This window comes from Thermobia domestica, chromosome 12 (assembly GCF_964235325.1).
Source record: "Thermobia domestica chromosome 12, izTheDome1.hap1.1, whole genome shotgun sequence".
NCBI classification, from domain to species: domain Eukaryota; kingdom Metazoa; phylum Arthropoda; class Insecta; order Zygentoma; family Lepismatidae; genus Thermobia; species Thermobia domestica.
Genome location: NC_137465.1, coordinates 121,028,278 through 121,050,005, shown reverse-complemented (window position 1 = coordinate 121,050,005; position 21,728 = coordinate 121,028,278). Strand labels below are relative to the sequence as shown.

The window sequence follows — 21,728 nt, the reverse complement described above, 5'->3', positions numbered from 1 at the left end:
ACATCTCCCTTTCCTCGAACAATGGACCCGTCCGCCCAGACTGGCCTGATCGATAAGCCGATGTTCGCTCCTTGCAGTGTTGCACATGCTGCGATGTTCAATTTTTTCTACAGGAGCCTTCCTTATCTTAAAAACCGCATTCTCTATTACTTAATCTTTTCTTTGGTTTTCTGTGTATTCAAGCTATACATTCGTTATATTTTGATACTTAATGCGATTCATACCTTGTTTTGAGCGGATTTGATGTTATGCTTCTTCAACTGTACTCTACGTTACTTATGAATAATGCAATAATACGAATCCCTCTATGGTTATGTAACTGCAGAGAATTTGTCGATATGTTACAGTTGGAAAAACAGTATAAATATCCCAGAAACAAGTCCTTTGACTTTCAATACAATACGGTGAAAATATATTCGCCTAAACAGAATTATGTTGATAACGTCTGCGTACATTCTCTAGTTTTTGGTAGTTTTAAGACAGACAAGGATTTCTAAAAAGTTATGTAGGGTATAGCGTAGGTGTCATTCATGTCAAAGAATAAAAGGAAGAAGTAAGCTTCTTTTTATGCATTAGATTTTTTCATATATTTACTCAACAAGTTATAATTATGAACAGAAGTGCGAAGAAAGTTTCCATATGGAACATATGTAATCTTAAAGAAATTAGATTGTGTCGATGTTTTACGAGAAATCAACCCTTCGTTCAGACATTGTCATTCTCTGTTAATATTTAAAACTACATAGGAATTATTTATAAAATCTCATGTTCGCCTGGAAATGAAACTATATTGGCATCCAGAAAAGGTCTCATATGTAGTTGACGGTAGGATGTTCAATTTCAAGACATTGGTGTTTTCTGACGAATAATGTATCCGAACATTTGTTATTTTATGGTGGTCCGCGTTACCTATTACATTATCATTCAATTTGATTTGAGTTTTTGAGTTTACCGTCCCTTTCAGCAGCGAAGCTATATGAGACATAGACCTACAGCTTAACATGAAATCTGAATAACATGAGCTCCCATCCGGATACATTGTCATAGTTTTAGTAATCAAGTCATCACCTCTCTCGCATTTATCATTTTTAACAAAGAAGGCAGAAATGCTTGCAATCAAAGATTTCGTTCGACTTTGGTTTTAAATTTATACTATTACGGTAAGTTGTCCTAGTGTCAAAAAATCCGGCCGTCATTGATTTAAAAAATATTTATTATAAGTCACGCTGCATATATAACATAAAATAATCAAACAATCTGATAATTTTCTTTATTATGCCCCAAATTACATTTAATAATAATTTACATCTAATTTGTTTAATTTATTTTCTTCTAGGCAATAATTCAAAACCCCAAATTCAGACCCTGCTTTGATGGCTATAATATTGGAGCCAAAGGCCTGAACACAATTATATTTCATCTGCACACTAAGTTCTATCAGGATAGTAAATTTGTTCACATTGAATGAGTTTCATTGATCGTCTAGGAACTTTCTTTACACAAATTTGACTTGAACACAATTATATTTCATCTCTGCACTAAGTTCTATCAAGATAATAAATTTGGCCACCATAAAATGATTTTCATTGATCGTCTAGGAACTTTCTTTACACGAATTTGACTTTATTACAATTATATTTCATCTGCGCACTAAGTTCTGTCAATAAATTTGGTCACCATCGAATGAGTTTCTTTGATCGTCTAGGAACTTTCTTTACACAAATTTGACTTGAACACAATTATATTTCATCTCTGCACTAAGTTATATCAGGATAGTAAGTTTGGTCACCATCAAGTGGGTTTCATTGATTATCTGTCACTTTCTTTACACAAATTTGACTAAGTCCATGCCTTGGAATCAAAGCTCTGCACACAGAAATGTTTCATATCTCTACTAACCTTGTCAAGATCTACCACCTTCCCAAGTTTGACCATGATTCTATAACTTTAATTGATCACATATAAAATATTCTTGTGATCTTTTACAAAAAATTCAAATAAAGATAGAAATAGTTTTAATATTTATTTCAAAGGATATGTTTTCCTTACATAATATAGATCTTACAAGGATATCATTATAGTAATTATAGGTGCTGTCGTACAAGAAATTACTTGACAATTTATCATGTGTTGTACATCTGTCTTCATTTTAAATTAAAGAAAATGAAATGAAATGAAATCTTTTCAGTTTAAAGTCTCACTATTATACCTTTCAGGCTAAGGAAGACAGATAATTCAGGCAAGTGAATGACGATAGGAGAATTGGTGGAATGAGTATGTGCGAGAATATGGAAGTACTCTGAGTAAACCAACAGACACAGTGGCCAAAGAATCAATATTATAACTCAAGTTTTTGCTGCAAACCAGTTATTGTAATATGAAGATACTATGAACGAACATAGTCGGTGTCTTTCAAATATTGTCGTCCCTCAGCTTATTATTCGCTTCTAAATTACTAAGCTTTGGAATAGACGGTGATATTATGTAGTGATGACAAATATTCATTTAAAGATAACTGTTTGTTTGATAATACTTCGTGTAAGTTTTCAATGTAGATGAATTTTGCTATGGGTTCTATGATTTAATAATTCGAAAATTGTCCATAAAATATACTTGAAGTTAGAGTAATATATGCAAATCTCGCATAGACGTTTGAACTGATTGTTTCTTTCCAATGCATTCTTAAGAATCGATCATGTTTGTAATAATTTAATCAGTTTCAAGACATGGATGTTGAAGATTTACCCAAGGACAAGGTAAATCAACAATTAGATTATTATGCGTGAACTTTTTAAATATGTTTTGCGCCGTTTATTTATGAGAGAGCTTAATGGAGTGTGTGTGTTTTGTGACCTTATACAACACCAAGGTTATGAAGAATGAGTATTATTATCATGGGCTCCGAACCACAACCGAACCTTGAATCTGGTGCAGTTGGTGGGTTCACAAACCATCATGCAAGATCAACTCACACATTATAAGCCGTTCCCCACCCCACTATGCATCGCCTCCGAGAAAGCTGGATTACATGACCACAACATTGATTTTGTAATAGTATTTAATTATTGAAATGTATTGCTAACATGTAAAATGATGCAATCATAACAATGAACAATACATTTTTTTTTTTAAAAAAAGTAACAGATTATCATCATATTATTACTGTATTGTATGTGGTCAAAGCTTCATTATGCGTTTCTAGAAATTTACTGAATTACTGTAATTATTACGAGGTACGTACGGAAATACATGTTGTTTACATATCATTCACTCAATTTTTGAGTTACAATTGTCTGTCACTAGACAACACAATTCCTGTCCACTTCTACGCACCATTGCAATCTTTGTATCCTAGTGTCCTTTTATGTTCTTATCCTGTACAAAGCCTTCTTCTTATCTGGGACATCATCTTCTTTTCATCCAGCTGTCGAGGAACTTAACATGAACACATTTTAATAACTTAAGTGGTCTCTCAAAATTCTTTTTGCACTGCAATGAGAGAATCCTGTAAGGTTATAGATATCCTCTAAAGTTAGCCTTCTGTCCCCCATGATCAGGGCCTCAACAAGAATAATGTTTTTGAACACTCTTCTGAAATTCGCGCTCCAAATTCCGCACAGTACACTGAAGAGAACAATGTCCTTACAAACAGCCTTCAACTAGAGATGAATATCGATATTTTTTTCACAACATGTAGACAAAAGTTCCCATTCCGTACCAGACTTTGCGAATATTGCGAAGCGTAACTCTTTGAAGCACGGTCATATTAGTACCACCGTACTTTAAAGAGGTAACGCAAAGAAAAACACGCAAAGATCAATCGTAATTGATATTCCTACTGCCCGAAACTAAAACGCAGATTTTGTTTTGCGTTGACGCAAATCATTACGGAATGACCTCAAAAAATCTTTATTAGGTACCTCTATGATGAAATCAGCCGTTTCATGTCAGTATCAAAAAATGTTCTTCACCATAGCAAAGACAATTAGAAGCTTGTAGTTTTGCACAGTTAAGGTTAAAGTCTAAAGTTACTTCATATTTAACTATATTAATTTATCTCTTTTAGTTTCTGAACTGTGGACAACTAGTGTGTACCTCATATTACGGGTCCTATAAAAGAATACATTAAAAGATAGGGACTACGTGCATTCATGTATTGCCAATTGTCTTATCTGTACATTTACCAGAATATCTCACTAAAGGACATTTCTAAAGATATGAAAAACATTGCACTACGCTGTAGTCCGATTGATGTTTGGCGTGAACCAATGAGATCGCAACGCGCTATTGCCATTTTTTCTGAGAAGTTCGCTTTCAGCGGAGAATATTGCGACACCTTGACAAAATTCTTGTCTTACTAAGAATATATACACCTATGTGGTCGAATAGGACTCCTACATCATAGTTTTGACAACGTCGTTGCAATGAATTGGTCAGTTTATAACCAGTGCTCAAGGCCAGACGTCAATTCGACTGCCGTAGAATTTAAATATCATTCTGAACATTTTCAAAATAATAGACTGACGTAAGTAAACTTGGGAGTCTCTGTGTAAGGTTAAAAAAAGGTCAAAGATTATGGAAAAGGCCAAAATATATATAATTATGTATATCTGATTTAACTCAGCCCAATGTGAAGGTATTTTGTTCACAGTTTTTGCCGTCAATAACCCCAATGAATCAATTATTCAAATTCAGAATTCCTAAGGAGTTATTGTTAGTGTGGCTATCACGTTGGCGAAAATGTGTTTACAGCAAGGGTTCAAAAGAGAAAGTACTATTACTTTGTTTTTGCATTACTTTCAAGATTACGTAAAGTATTTACTATTATCGGAAAGTATACGTAATTATAATAATAGCAAGCACTGAATAACTAAATTTTATTTGTCATTTCTGAATTCTAGTTAAAATTTTCTTATTTTAATGCAAATATTTACTAATTATTCTATACAGTGCCTTTTGGTTCTCGTTTCATCACGTCATATTTCAACAGAAGATTTATTTCTATCTCCCAAACTGTTATGTACTAACAATGTGCTTGTTTTTACTAGAATTTTCTCTCTATTTAGTTGAACAAACAATTAGCATACGTGCTTTCTTGGTTCTTGATCCTGCTATGATAACGTTTATGTATGTTTAGTTACAGGGCAACTAGGACAATAGTCCGGTACCTTATGATAGCAAATCTTGCGGCCAGACTTGTTTAAACTTGTTTTATTTGCGCTGTTAAAGATATAATAAGTGAGGAAGCCATAAGTGATTGAAGTGTATTTTTTATTTCTGCAAAGTGAATGATAAGTATTAAGGAAATACAAAGTTTAAAAGTAACAAAAGTAATTTAATTTATTGAAATAACTATCGTGATAAACTTCGGTGATTATTAAAGTAATTTTAATCGAACTTGGACCGCAATATTTAATTATATATGTGTGTTACATGTAATCCTTGCTATGTTTACCGGTAGAAGCACCTGTCTCTACCAAAACTAAATAGTTGATCGAATCTTACTTTGAGTTGGGTACCGTTTCATATATACTGTACATCTTCGGTACTCAACTGGAACATAACACTCTAATCAAACAATTAACAAATAGTGAAAGCTAGGCCTACATTCTTAGTAACAAGATACAAACAGCCTCAACTGAAGACTCAATACATCAATATGCATCATATGAAATTATTGTACTACAATATGAGTTTTATCATGTCTGTGGAATTAGGAAAGTGTTGTTTGCTTGTTGATATTTCACAAAGGTACTACACCATAAATTGTCATCAATAAGGTGACCAGAAATTTAATTTGCAAAAACGGTACATACATGAATCGAGAAAGGGGGTAAGCTTTTGATTCTCATGTTCCATTTTGGGCGTCAGCAATATTTTCAAGTTACAAAATACCAGTAATAACATAGCATTTCCTAATTCAAATAATACCCAAGCATTGTCCTTATACTTTCAACTAATAATGAACTGCTTACCTCGACATTGAATATCTGTTCCTGGCTAAGACAATGTAATTTTCACTAATAGTTTTAGGATGTATGATGTTTATTTAAAGTTCTTTGTTTTCACTCAACATTTTGTGAAAATTGGTACAAGACAGATTAACATTAATTTTGATGATTAGCAAAGCCTTCAGAATATATCGTCGCTGCGCCTCGAAGAATCGCTATGTGACATTTTTGTCGAAAATGAGTTATATCGTGCAAAATAAACCAGAAAGCTGTCAGGCAGCGTCCCTTATAATGTCATAAGTTAATATTCAATTGTTTCGCCACAACAATGTAAAATTATAGATTGAAATTAAACGCTTCTGGTTCTGATTACGTACGCATTGATTAATGTATACAAATCTTGTATGTGCTTATAGAAGCGCAAAAGATGCTACATAAATACAAAAATAGTAATATAATACTGTTGAAGCAAGCTACAACAATGTGCAGTGCATTAATATACGCAGAGCCAATTTTATTATATTTTTCAAGTGTTTCCGTGTATTTGGCAAACTTTTAAGAGTTTGAAATGTTTTTTGCTTCTCTTGAAAACCTGCGGTTTTAACACATAGCGGTTCTTTGAGGCGCAGCGACGAATGTACAGTTGAGTAAACAGAGAAGGAACTACACTACTTTTAGAAGACTTGCGTGCGGTACGAAAAGGGTGTACTGGTGATTCTGGTGTAATAATTCCCACTTGAGCATTCAAAATGCAGGCACGACCTAAAACGTTTTCAATGAATGTTGGTACCGAAATTAGCTCTATGTACAGCCATTTTAACGAAATAGTATTGTTTAGAATTTGTTCTGATCATTTATATTTTGAATAACAATTTCGGGACACTTCGTCCACTTTTTCTATAATAAATATACATTTAAGTGTCAAGACTAAAACGGTACGTCTAGTTATCTTAGTCATCACCCACTACAGGAAACTTGTGCTTGATGGAATTTGTCCCTAGCAGAAACTTGCGGTGAAAGGGTAATTTTACATTTCCGTCATTTTTCTGTATAATCTCCATATAATTATTTGTATATGTGATGTGTATTGAAGTCTTAGCGTTTTTTTATTATTATTATTTTAGCAGAGACTATGTGCACCTACAGTTTAAAGTGGATTCAAAGCCACTGTAATGCGTTCAAATTTCAACGCTTCTCCACCAAGAATCTCCATATAATTATTCACATATTAAGCAAAACATTTTTCATTACAGAAACGAATAGTCATTTTGTTCTGACTGTGGTTTTGAAATTCAATATTCTGTTTCTTCAGTATTGTTTTAAATATTAAAAACAATTCGATATTATCTTATCTTAGAATGAATGTAGGTATACAGTGGGAAAGTCATTTCTGAAGGTAATGCAAATTCGACCTGTATAACGCAAACATGAAACTAAGTTAATAAATAAATATGCAAGTGAAATTAATATATTGCTGAACATTAAAGCTGCAACACAAGGAGGTATCAATCCCAATTGTGACAGACAACTACCTAAAAGTACCAATATGAAATTATTATAGTTAGTGCTCTGTGCGATATGTGCACCGCGAGTGCCTAGCAGAAAGTTCAGAAGTCGGAGCGCGTGATTCTACCGTGGGCGTTCTGAACGGTTGCGATACAATGAATTATATTGAGGATAAGATTTTGAACGTCCTTCTAGGATGCGGCAAGCCATTTCTCAGCGGCACGTTGCCGAAACTCATCATCTGAAATTGTAATCGATGTTTGGTGGATCGCATTCATACTGGACGACGAAGTGTTGTATGTTCGTCCAGATACCTCAAATCATGTCAACACAGGACCACTAATGTACTTTGGCTCTCCGAATACATTTTATTGGTGGCGTAGCCCACGAGATTCATTGCAGAACATCATTACTTATTATTTACTAATACACTCGTATCTCGATTTTACGGGCCTTTGGGCCATATGTAGTCCAATTACTAACGTTATGAAAAATAAAGGCAAAGTTTGTATGGTACACGTAAGTATATAAAAAAGTTCAGTGTTTTAGTTTTAGTTTCTTTTTACTTTATGAGAGTTATTTACAATATCTGTACATGAACTCTTTTAAGCTCTGAAAAGAAGTTCAGATAGAGATCTTTGTTCAAAATAACCAACAAGTGAATTTGATTCCCTTGTTCACTGAACGCGCCATTTGACGGACTTCAGAAGCAACGGACAAAGTCTGGAGCAACCAGTTCAGTCTGAAAAATCCTGTTTTTAAACTAAAAATGTTGAATTTACTGTTTTACAGTGTAACAGATATTTTGTCAGATTGAATAGAGTCCTTGATGAAAACCACGGTACTTTAATTTTCATCTTTCATAACATAATCGTGGATAGAGTATTAGCTATTGCAGACATAGTGTCGGAAATTACTGAAAATCAGCAACATCGAATCGCTATTGACCGCTTTTAGTCCTTTAAAACGACAGGTGACTATATGCCGGTATATTTCTTGCATATTCTATACATGAGTCAGTCCTATGCTTCCTTTGTATTGCTGCATTTCTAATGTCTAGAAGTACATAAATTGTAAACCTGATAAGCTAATATTATATTAGGTTAGTTATCTGATTATCTTATGAAGGCGGCATTCCAATAGCAGGTAAAATGACTAGGTGTATCGGTTTGCTAATGATATGGTGCTTGTTGCAGAATCTGAAAAGAAGATCTATAAGATATTAGAAAACATGAGAAATGGCTGTGAACAATATGGGAACAGAATAAATGTTAGAAAGACAAAAGCTATGGTGTTTGGAACGAAGCAGTCAGTTCAATAGCAGTCGAATATAGAAGTAGAAGGGGAGGAAATAGAACAGGTGACCTGGGTCGTATTATTAGTGATGATATGAAATGTAAATTGAATTAAAAGCAAGGATTGGAATGGCGAGAGAAGCCTTTAGGAAGAAGAAAATATTATTTTGTGGGACCTTGAATGAAGAGTTGAGTGAAAGACTCATAAAATGTTTCGTGTGGAGTATGTACTGTGTGGGTCAGAAATATGGAAATTACGCAAAAATGAAAAACGATTAGATGTTTTAGAAATCTAGATGTCGAGAAGAATGGGGAGAATTAGTTGGGTTGAGCGGAAAACGAATGAGGTGTTGGAAATAGTGAGGGAGAAGAGAACAATTTTAGTTATTAGTAAGAAGAGGAAGAGAAAGTGGTTGGGACATTGGATAAGAAGGAACTGTATCATGAGAGAAATGCTCGAGGGTATAGTGGCAGGAAAGAGAGGGAGGAGGCGAAGGAGATTACAATCAATAGACGATCTCAAAACAGAAAAATCGTAAGTGAAAATGAAGAGGTTAGCAGAGTACCGTGGAGCATGCAAGTTTCTCAGTTGCGGCAAGTGATCTGCCAATAATGGCAGAATATCTATGATAATGATGATGATTGATTGTTATATATTGTAGTTAATACGATAGTTGCATATTTAGTTATCTATTTATATATAGTTGTATATTTATTATATCTAGTTGTACATTGTAGCTAATATAATATGTAGGAAAATCGCTTCATAGATAAAATAAACGGTGATAACGAGAGATTTATTGCACTTTCAATAGTTTACTAGAAACATGCACGAACACAGGTGGCTTCCGTTATGATCCTTGACATTTGGACTGTTTTCTTTACCATAATACGTCCTACATACTATATCTAATGGTGCCATAGCAACGAGATTCTATATGAATGTTACTGTCGATCAGCATTAGATGCGACTCGAGTTAGACGAAAATTGTTGTTAAGACATTTATTTTGTACCGACGTCAACATAAACGTGATTTTTTCGTATTTCTAACAATTTTGCTTTCGTTAATATATATTCGAATGGTTAGGATTGGATAAAGGAATGAAATCCTTTATTAACGGTCATCCCATGGTGGCGGATGTAATATTCAACCGAGTAAACTGTACCTTTTGATTTGCATTTTCGCTATCTTTATGTATATGAATTCAATCTATTTTTTCACAAACGGGGAGAAAGGTCTCTAAACATGTATATATTTCGAAATTACATTCTGCTTAAAAATATGCATATATAGATATTGCATAAAATGTGACGCGTGTGACCTTCATATGACACACATGACAAAAAGGAACTATAGTTGTTCAGCTCTCCGGTATCTTATCGTTTTTCTTTACAGACTGAGCGTAAGATCATCTTTGCCTTCATATTTTAACCCTAGGACTCCCGGTGGGGTCCAATGGACCCCAAGACTATGTTTGACAGTTCGTCAGTATTATTTTACGGGATTCTAAGGGTTAAAGTCAATGAATTAGTGTCTTAGACGTCCTATTCCACACGATCATGAAACAAAGAGTAACATGGGTCCCTTATTACATACCTAAAATTTCAGAGTAATCTCCTGTTAGTTTAATATAAAAATGGAAAAAGAAAAAGTGACTTAAACGTAAGATTTTGGTGTGTTATGAGAGCTTCGCGACCCACCACTAGTCGCGATACATACGTTGGGAATCACTGCCTTAGTTTATAATCAATATTCTTTGGTTTCGTATATTGGGGAGATTACTGTAAGCACAATAAGTCAACAATTATGTAGATACATATATTTAGTGCGGATTTGTTAATTGGATATAACAATAGTTGCAGTCTCTGAGCTTATATTGTATTATCCAGTTATTCCGCGCCATCTGAGCGGTCGAAAATGAATTCAAGCTTTTTCTCTTGTAAATTTTGACGCTATAATTTATCTTCGAGTATATGTTCTACGTTTACACTCTTTAGCTTAAGGAGACAGATGATAAGTGAGAGTAAACTATTGTGAAATAATTCGTAGAATGATAATGTGGGAGAAAATGGGAGAATCCCAAGAAAACTCGCGGACATGATATTGTTCATTTGGCCTGGAATCGAATGAGTAACCTCTCCCACTAAATATGTGCACTCTTCCAGTGAGCCACCGTGCCGCGAGCTATAATTCATTTTAGAACTAATATATGATTAGTATATCTAAGTAAAGTTATTGTGCTTCATGTAAATCAAATAATTTCTAACTCTTCCCTATTAATGTGAAGACGAAAGTGAAAGTGCTTTCCCATCGCTAGGTTTTAATTTACCAATTACTTTGAATAAACAAATTTGAATAAAATTATCTTGACGTCCACAGAAGATAATGATGTTTACGTTCTGAAAAACCAATTATGTTAATTGCTCAATTTTCTTGAAAAATAATGGCAAAATAATATGTAGGTAGAAAATGAAACTGTTGGTCTTACTATTCACGTATTACTGTAGTTTTTGGCGTATTTTGTTATTGCTCTATTATATATATATATATATATATATATATATATATATATATATATATATATATATATATATATATATATATATATATATATAGCGAGAGAGAGAGAGAGAGAGATGAAGTTAAATGCAATTTACGTCATTAATATGGTTTTGGGTCACTTTATTCTGTAATAAAACTTGCATTTGTCGCAACATTGAAGTATGTAACTAGTGAATTGTTAAAGAGAAACGATAGACCTTTAGTCATGCAGTGCAGTAGTCAATTTCAGCAGTAATAATAGAGCAAACAACGGCTGATGTTCTTAACCTTACATAGATGTACTATAATGTTCAAGTCGGGCAATTGAGGAGTTCAAGAGAAATTCATCCTGATGTACTTCATATAATATCGGAACAGATCCGACTTAATGTATTGGCGCATTGTTATCTTGGAAGTCCGCATCGTAGTTTCCAAGAAACTTCTGTAGCATAGCACACCTTCGGCAACATAACATGTCTGCATAATCACTAGCACTAATTCTTCATTTCAGAGTAACAGAAGAACTAATTGAACGAAATTAAACTAAAGCCAATACCATCACGCAACCACCGCTTTATTTAACAGCATGAAACATATGCATCTTTGGACCTAAATTAATGTACTCTCAATAATAAGCGGTCTCTCTTTCATGTTTCCGGCACAGTTTTTCTTGCTACTGCATTGGCTGTGGTGATAAGATGTTTGAAAATGGCAACAGAACTGCCGGTGTTGAGGTAATATAGCTCTCACTGGCTTCCGATTGTAGAAAAGGTTGTTCCAGATACAATCAATTTTGCAACATTAGCTCTGTCGTTCTTTGTGGCAATCTTAATAATGTTCGACGATCTCTCTTACCCAGGGTTGGTTTTCATCCTCTGTTCCACTTCTCTGATGATGCCCTGCACGAATTCTATATGTCATCGTCACCTTTTACACTATTGCTTATGATATACCCAACACATGGTCAGTCTTTGACAAACTTTCTCGAGACAACTGCGTAACAATTTACTCTCCTCGAAAACCAGAGGGGTCTATAATTCTATATTAGGAATCTCCGACTCATTAACTATTGTACACTTCAATCTGTGCCTGGAGTACTGCTTACTGTAGGCCAAACAGCAATAACTCAAACTATTCTCTTCGCGCGAATGTTCAGTGTTAGTAACGCACAACGATTACGTGTTGAATTAAAGACAACTATACATAATCGAGAAATAAATCTGCTAATTTGTCATTTGAGGAAAATTTTCTTCAATGAGGAAGGTACATTATTTCGCTATTTTTCTACATAGTCTTTACCCACATCGATGCACTTATGCCACAACTTCACAAGTTTGAATATTTCCTGTTTGTAAATCTCCGTCTCCTGGACACGTTTGAATTGAGTATGACAGTTTTTCAAGTCTTAATGGTAGGAAAACGTTGCCCTTGTAGTCGTGTGTTCAAAACAGGGAAGAACTAGAAATCTCTTGGGGCTAGGACAGGACTTCGGTCCAGCGAATGTCAATCGATATTTGCAATATAGTTAGCAACGTGTCAGAAGGCCAGGCGCTTTAATACAACACAGTTAGCTGTTGTTTATTATTTTTTGACCAGCACTTCTCTTCCTCAAGCCTCCCACTTACGCACTTTTATTCTCTTTCTTTCTCTCACCACGATATTATGGAAAGGTTTGTGTTTCACAAGACAAAAGTGAATGTATGCTTCCATCGTCACAGTGTACAGCGTGAAACATCTAAAAGTACCACCTGAAATATCGAAGAAACCCTAGCAATATACGGTTTGCTGTAAACAGCAATATCAAATGGGGCTCGTAAACCGGAGTATGGTGTGGTAGGAAAAATATCGATAAATGGCGCATCAGTTACGAAGTGATTTTTTGTAATGGAACGATAGACAAAAGCATGAATAGCATGAAAGATCACATGCGGAGAAATACAGCGCCGTTTGTCTCATGCTTTTACTGCACATAGTAAGGGAGATATGACTATGGGAATCGTTGTAAACAGAAAGATAAGTGACCCACTTGACCGCCAGCACTTCGGTACTTATGTCGTCTGAAGTGTCTGACAGAACAGTGGACGCGGAACAAGTTGCGATTGCCGAGCCATGAGATTGTGCTAGTTCATAGTGGTAGTGATAAGAGTGAAGACAATACTGTTTACAGAAACGTATAGAAAAAGCCGATATGTTTCTGATCACTGGACATGGTATGGATAATGCAGGAAGAATGTCTCAGTGCTATGAGTCATCGAAGTATGTTGTGCATTCTGCATACACATATACTTCACCCATATCCATCCATCAGAAACTATATGCGAATGATTTTGTGAAAAGTGTTCGGTTTTGCACATGGGTGTTACTACACTACACTCCTGATATGTCATGTATTCTTATTTATCGACGAGGCAGCCTTTGTCCATCATGGAAAATTTAACCTAAGGACCATGCAATATTGGTTTGTAACAAATCCACATTGGCTTCTTCAAGTGAAACGCCACCGTCTATGAAGTATTAACGTTGGTGTGGAATAGTGGGTGAAGATTTCCCTGAGGCTTTTTTCCGACATGGGACATTAAATGCTGACCGATATATACACTATCTAGAAAATGAACTGCCAACGCTATTAGAGGACATACTGCTTCAGACAAGGAGAGAAATGTGTATCAACATGACGGATGCTCAGCTCACAGTACATGACGCATTACAGCATGTTTGAATAATGTTTCCCAATCGGTGGATAGGACAGGGAAGACCTGTTAAGTGGTAGGCTCGTACTCCAGAGTTGATGCCAATATTATTCCCTACTACGTACAATAGATTAATTTATTTGATCTGTATTTATGTCCGTTGTCAGCAACGAGATTACATAGGACGAGACTACAGTTTTAAGTGGGATCTGAACCATTGTAATGTGTTCTACTCCCGAAACCCGGAAGCTCATTCAGAAAGAAAGTGTTATATAGCAGAATGAATTTAAATAGTAAAAAAAAAAAGTTTAACATAGGAAAGTAAAAAAAGTTTAACAGGTGAGTTTCGTTTCACATTGTAAAAAGATGGTAGACTTCCAAACTATGAAAACTCAATATTGAAACTAGGGTGTGGTAGATGCATAAATTCCAGTTGTAATAAGTCGTTAAGATCGGGCTCGTTGCTAGAGAATGAGCCGTCGTTGCTAGAGAATGAGCCGTCCTTATTCTGATCACCTTCAGTCCTCTGAAAATTAAGTTATTTGTTGGTGTGTATCAATGAATGTAAGATGAACCTAAGCCAGCCCGCAAAAAATTCTCTCAGTTCCCCCTGTTCTGACTACGGAACTGGATAAGATTAAAAACTGAAGTTATTCTTGGGACATTGAAGGCATACCAAAAAGCCATTTCTTCCTATATATTGCCGTTTTCTGCTATATAAAGATTAATATTCAAAATGGAAGTAGTAGAAGATTCCTATGTACAACTTCCGGTCGCTCTAGAGAACTGAAATCGAAACTGGAACATATTCTGGCGGCACTAAATCCATATCAACAAACTGCTTCTAGCTATCTATGATTGCTTTAGATTAAAGCGAACAACGTAAAACCTGAAATGTTTATAATTTCTACCACTTCAGGTTTGAACAGAAAGTGAAGGAAGGTTGAAGAATATGTTCTTGGGATGGTCAATCATTCAAATAAAAAATATACTCGTTATCTCTTACATTTTTTTTCTTTGTAAAAATTAATGGTGAAACCAAAAGTAGTAATAAATATCTACCACTTCCAGTTTTAGTTGAGAGAATAGGGTAGAGATGAAATATACAAGGTGTGTTCAAACCTTAACGTATCAATTGGCGTGGGAGGTCCGGGTTCGACTCCCGGCGGGAGCTCATGTGGTTCGGATTCCACGTTAATCAGTAGGTCCACGTCTCATATAGCCTCGCTGCTGAACGGGACGTTAAACTCAAAATCAACTCAACTTAACGTATCAAACCTTATTTTTTCTCGCGTAAACCAATGAAGCGCGGGAGACTTATTTCAGTGATAAATATAGAGAGAACTCATGCGCAGTCGTGACATTTTCCCGCCCGCAGAAAGTGTTAGTCATTGGCAGTCGGCCAACGAGTGAAGACGTGTAGTGAGCAGTCGTCGGATTTCAGTTTTTTTGTAAAATGACAGAAAAACTTGAGCATCGATATTGCATCAAATTTTGCTTAAAGCTAAGCAATAACCAAGCGGAAACCATTCAATCGGATTGGTATATTCAATTTTGAACGAGAATTTGGGTATGAGGAGAGTGTCCGCAAGATTTGATTCAGGCCTTCATAGCCAAACACAACATTCCTGTGTGTCCTCAGGGTCTCTACTCACCCGTTATGGCTGCGTGTGACTTTCGGTTACTTCTCAAGCTGAAAATGCCACTGAAAGGAACCCGATTTGAGTCGAGAGAAGACCATGCGAAATGCGACGACACGATTGCTCACTATTCCAAAAACTGCGTTCCAGAAGTATTTCCAACCACAGCAGGAGCCCTGGCACAAGTAGGAGACTACTTTCAAAGGCAGTAGTGTTTTGGATTACCAAATCAATAAATATATTTTTGCCAACCAAAGTTTCGATACTTTTTGAACTCGCCTCGTATATTCTTGGGGCACTTGGGTCGATTGCAGAAAACTACTTCTCACTTTATTTCTGCAATATGGCGATCAACTGAAAATTGTTCATTTTTAGCACTTAAGGTTTGAATAGCGTCTTAACGGAGTAGACCTTTTTGAAATGTATTGTTAGGACGCTGAATCGATTCTAGGAAACAGCTTGTTCTTACGTATTTCCGTTTTCGCTTTGTGTTGATCAACATTGAAACGGTTAATTGCAGCGACTTCTGGTTTGAATAAAAAGTTAACATATGAGACGAAACTTAATCGATTGCGGAAAAAGCACTTCTCGATATCTACCATTTTTGCTTTGATACTTGTAGACGAAAGGACAGACGGACATAGCTGATCTATAGGACTTCTAAAAGTTCTGCATAGTATAGCTCGAAAGTCTAAAAGCGAAGTTCTTATTCGTTATACTGAAAGTTCTAAATTCGTTAAAATTAAATGTTTTAATACATATTAAACAGAGGAAATGGAAGGGGCACAAGAGTAATTCTGCAATCCTGAAAATTTTGTTTTACTGGCTTTCGTTATGGCGATATTTTACTGTATTACTAAAAAAGTTAAAAAATATTTTGGTTTTATTTTTTCATACCAGTAATTACACAGTTAAGTAAATGGTCTTCTCAATAATTATATTAGAACATTTTTCAAAATAACTAGCTCCAAGAGATTGTTGCTATATTCATTTCACACTTACACGTGTTAAATTCTTTCAAAACATGTAGACTACCACCATAAGAAAACTTTTTGATCCTTCCTGGCCATGATCAATGCACTATGTACCATAAGTTGTATAATCATGTATTACTCTTGTGATGAAATTTATGTGTATATGTTCCTTTTAAAATAATATTTCCCAACACTGCAGCTGTTTATTATACCAATAGTCCGACGAAACGAAACGACCATAATAATCTGGTGATCTGTGTGCGCACACCGTGGGCAGCTCGGCCTGAAGAGCAACATCTTTATATGCCCACATGGTGGGCTTTTCAGTGCCCTAATAACCATATTGAAGTATGTAAGTGTTAAATATTGTCATTGAACAAGCATTGATTTGCAATTTTACACAAACAATACGAACAAAAGCCGTATATTTGAGAAGTAAGAAGAAATGGGTGAGAGAAATTTCAGGCTCGTTTGAGAAGGCAATCTAAAATAGCTGCAATGAAGTGCACACACTTAGTTATAACATTTATTTGTTTATGTGCTTCAGTGTAAAATATAACTTCTTAATAATAAGCATAGTAGAATGGAAGATTAGGCTAAATACGACTACTTTAAGTAAGGAATGATGTAAAGTTTTCTGTATTGTTGCAAATGCAACAATCTTACTGAAAACACTGAAGAAAAGAGCCTTTTCTATTGTTATCTGCCTCAGTCTCATTCTTTTCTTCTTTTATCTCCTTATCATACATACATACATACACACACACACACACACACATTCTCTCACAACTCCCCCACTAAGTATTTTCTACCTGAAGAATTTTCCTGTGACGTCAGAGTCGATGTCGATTCCTGATTGGCTGCCGTGTTGCGCGTTGCTGAACTGTCGACTGGGGCGACACAGTGGCGGTGCTGTTGTGAGTGAGAAGTGAGTGCGTCGCGTCCAGACTGCATACTGGGCAATCACAATGACGTAGGGAAAAAGCAGGAAGGAATCCCGGTGGTCTGTGGTAGTGTTACCCTGGGGACTCAAGATTTCTTGAAAGAAGGGTCAACTTAACGGGTTTCAATCTGAAAAAACAATCCTCAGTTTTCCTTTTTTTTCTCTGTGTCTCCCTGGACGAAAATCCCTCTTTTATACCCTATCAAACCGCCTGTATCCCTCTCGGTAGAGTATCTGTTTTCTCGCCTGCTTCATTCCTAATCGTAATAACCAACAAGGACTCTGTTTCCGTCCTGTCCTGTCCGGGGAGAATTCAACAGTCGGTCAAGCGAGCATCGTTGAACTCCAAAAACAAACAAAATATTATTGAACGATTTATATAATTAATTAAAAACTGCTTTACGGTGTGTGTTTATTCAGTGTGTGAAATTTTGTGCCTGATAGTGAACCAAAAATAATATTAACTTGCTTTTTTAAAAAAGGAAAAAGTGTGACATTTTTTTCTATTGTGAATATTCAAGTAACAAGATATACATATATATTTATGTCTACATCAGCTTTACTAAACATTTTTGTGATGGCATTATTTACTGCTTGTGAAAACTGGTGCTTCATCCTTTTGAGCTGAAAAAAGTAACCGGTGATGGGCTATGGTCGGTATCTTGTTGTCGTGGATAAGTTCAACAAAGAATATGCTACCTTTCTAAGGTTGTTGCTTTACAAGTCGTGGACATACCTGACTCTGGCACAAGAATCTCTTTGTGTGGTGTGGAGGTAGCACAGAAGACGATTGATCGATTTTGGACGAACCAAGAAACAAAAACACAAGTGTTAGTTTTCAAAAAAATATACATCGTTAAAAAAGATAGTAAGAAAGAGAGATTAAATCATAGTCAAAGCTATAAAAATAGACACAAAAGAGAGGAAGATATTTTCTGTTATTGTTGCTAACTACTACTATTGTTGTTGCTGCTCTTTTTTGTTTCCGTTTATTGTTGCTACAGCTGAAGCTTCTTGAAAGCCGTCATTGTTCTGATATTAGTCAGATTTAAGGAAAACAAAAAAATAAATAAAAAAAGAAATCTCTGGTGGTTTGTTAACCAAATCCAACCTCTATTACGCAAAACAACAAAACAAAACAAAAACTCATCAAAACCGTAGAGAAACTTAACAACAACAAAATTGTTGATCAAAACATACATTTGTACTAGTCTGCTTGAAATGAAGTGCTTTGACAAAAAATCGATCAAGTTACCGTCTCTTGCGACTAGGCTCCATACGCTTTAAAGGTGAGTGTTCTATTCCATTTTGCCTATTAAATGTGTGCTTCTGGACTTTTTTTTTTGCTTCAGAATATTTTGTTTTCGCTTTTTGCGCCAAAGGGAACTATATTAGGGTGATTTATGGCTGTATCTACTACAAATCGAAATTAAACTTCTTCTTCGTGGTACAACATAACCTTCTATAAACTAAAAAATGAACTACATACATCAATATTTCTTCTTTTTCATAATTGCATCCATCAAGTAACAAAAATACTTTATCAAATATAATTCATATAGTAGTTCGATTTGTTTTGCGCTATCACGTTTCATTTTAGACTTCTCATTGCAGCTTTTAGTGAGACACATTTGCGAATTCTGAAGAAGAAAATCTTACAGTTAATATTTTTGTTGCCTCAGCTTCAATTAAAGGGTAAAATAAATTAAGGCAGGAATGATCAATATGATTAATTTTTTCTGCTTCTAATGTTAAATTACCTTTATCTACCCTCAAAATTAAATTTGCTTTTAAATATCTACTACTATTGTTAAATATATTTACAATAAACCAAAACTGTAATTCATTTACATTGTTCATTTTGTGAATGCTTGTGTGGTGCCAGTTTGCTTGCGCGAGGAGGGGAAGGGAGAGGCAGGGGCGATCCTTCACTGCAACACTGCAGTGGGAGGCCTCTGACTAGCTTTGTGCAGCAACTCGCTCTGGATCTTGCCTAGCTTTATAAACGGTTCTTTGCAAAGTTTATGTAAGATTGAAGCTTTTATTAAAACAACAATGAACTTAGAAACGTTTTTGTTTCGCCTACTTTAATTTTGAACACTTTGTTGTTTACATTGTAATCCACTGCGGTTGGTTCTGTTGCTATCTTAATCCATATAAGGAATCTTTATTTGAATGTTGATCTACAATTTAATTTGTAGATGCTTGGATTTTTCAGCTTTCAGAAATAAGATCCATATGAATGTAAAACAACATTAAACTGTCTCAAATGTTTTATTACATTCTATGTGGGAAAGCCTCTGAATCCACTTTATTGATCGACGTGCAATTTTCTTGGAGTCATTGGTATTGATGTTAAAGATGAACAATGGAATCTGCGTTGTGAGAAATAAAATACTTCCATATCACTGCGAAGAAAAGGACATTTCTGATTTCTACTAAATGATTTACTCAGTATGTAATGTCATCTTTCTCTATATTGAAATTCAAATTCGGGATTTATGAAATACCCAGCTTATTAAATCTACAGGTCTTTCGATATTAACTCGTTTTATATTCGTATCATAAGCTAAAAGTAATTTTCTTGCTCTCTTTATTTACTTACTTTTAGCCATCATTATATTAGACCGTTTAATGGCCGATTTAAGATCCTAAAGTTATTTTGATTTGAAATTTGGGTCTATCACACATTTATACGTACCTTTTGACAATATTTGAAGTAGAACATTAACACTGCTCTTAAAAGGACGATTTAAGGATGTCCCGTTAATGCAAAATTGGCCTATATCAGTATATTTTGCACTGAGGTTTTGAAAACTGATCTTTTCAAACCATGTCAATTTTACTTACTTATTCCTGTGTAATATATTTTGCAAGCCTATTGATACCGTGTACAAATATGTAATAAGGATATTTGTTTAGATTCTAATACATTTTACAGTTAATGGGCACAATATTTATGTACAGCCTTGTTCAAAAATCTTGGCCACCCATCTTGCTTTAGAAGGCCATATTACTTTGGCTCTAAATGAAGGTCTCAATTGACAATAGTTATCCACATATGTTTTATTCTAACTTTACGTAAGACACTAATGCTTTTTAAATAGAAGTGGACGGCCAGGTTTTTATAAACAAGGCTGTACATACTCCTGTTCCATTTATAAAGTAGTATATTGTACTTTAGTTACACTGAACTGAAATATTACGACAGATGATTTTCTTTATGAAAATTTTAAGTATAACATACGTGATAGTGTAAAGGAACAAAGTGTAAAAAAAAAGTCAACATTTTTACACACGACATTATATCTTGCTTTTTTCATAGAACAAAAGGAAACAGTCCTGATTAGTTCTCTTCCCACACTGTTTTCAAAATTCAGTCACATTCGGCTCGGAAAAGCGCGTATTTCTTTCTTTCTTGATACCAGAAAATATTTATCTGACACTCTTAGCACTTTTGAGAAATGTGTACTTGATCCTGGTATTGAAAAATACCTGGGTTTCTAATGAATCAAATATAATGTAGCCTCTATGCTGAACTCAAAGTGTGTCATCATGTTGTTGCTGTGAAATTACCAAAAAAACTTATTAGCCACGAGAACGATGTTTAGGGCATTTTCAACCAGATTTCATTACTATTTCTTTACTTTGTAATCAAGGTCTCTACGCGTCAACTACGTAGTCTATCCAGCAAGTGGATGCTGCCTATTCGTTTGTTATTCTTCTTTGAAACACATGTTTGGTATCATTTTGCTGTTTTTAAAGAATGAAAATGACCTTTTCTCTGTTTCCTGAGTGGTTCACTGCTACTGCTACACACTTCCATTGTGTCCTTAGTGCTTGTGACAGAAACTCTAACAATATTTTCATTACTGTCTCCACTTATAAATACATCTAATTGTCCGCACACATGACCTGAAATGTGCTCTTGATCTGTAATGTGCCGATTCTTCAAGAGTCAAAATGTCTGTGATCGTTATTTGAAACCATTTCCAAATAACAATCTGTCCCTTCTGCTATAGGAAACCGCGACATCACGGTTAGTGGCAGTATAACAGTGATAAAGTATGGATATTAGTAAAAGATATGTTTATTTGTTTTGATTTAGATAAAATTAGTAGCGCATATTATACGCCTGGACAAAATATGAAATGCACAAATCACGTAAAGTTAGCATGATCTTTCA

The 21,728-nt window shown here is 35.0% G+C and overlaps 1 protein-coding gene across 24 annotated transcripts in view; it reads left to right on the top strand.

Annotated features, from left to right (window-relative positions):
• Positions 1 to 21,728, top strand: part of para (sodium voltage-gated channel paralytic) — a 651,733-nt gene that overhangs the window by 235,684 nt on the left and 394,321 nt on the right. For 11 of the 24 annotated variants that reach the window (XM_081734042.1, XM_081734041.1, XM_081734040.1 and 8 more), the window contains exon 1: positions 17,517 to 18,831. The exons of the other annotated variants lie outside the window; for them this stretch is intronic. The gene's annotated coding sequence lies outside the window, so the exon portion shown is untranslated. Of the gene's footprint in view, positions 1 to 17,516; positions 18,832 to 21,728 lie in introns of those variants that run through there. 24 annotated transcript variants of the gene reach the window in all.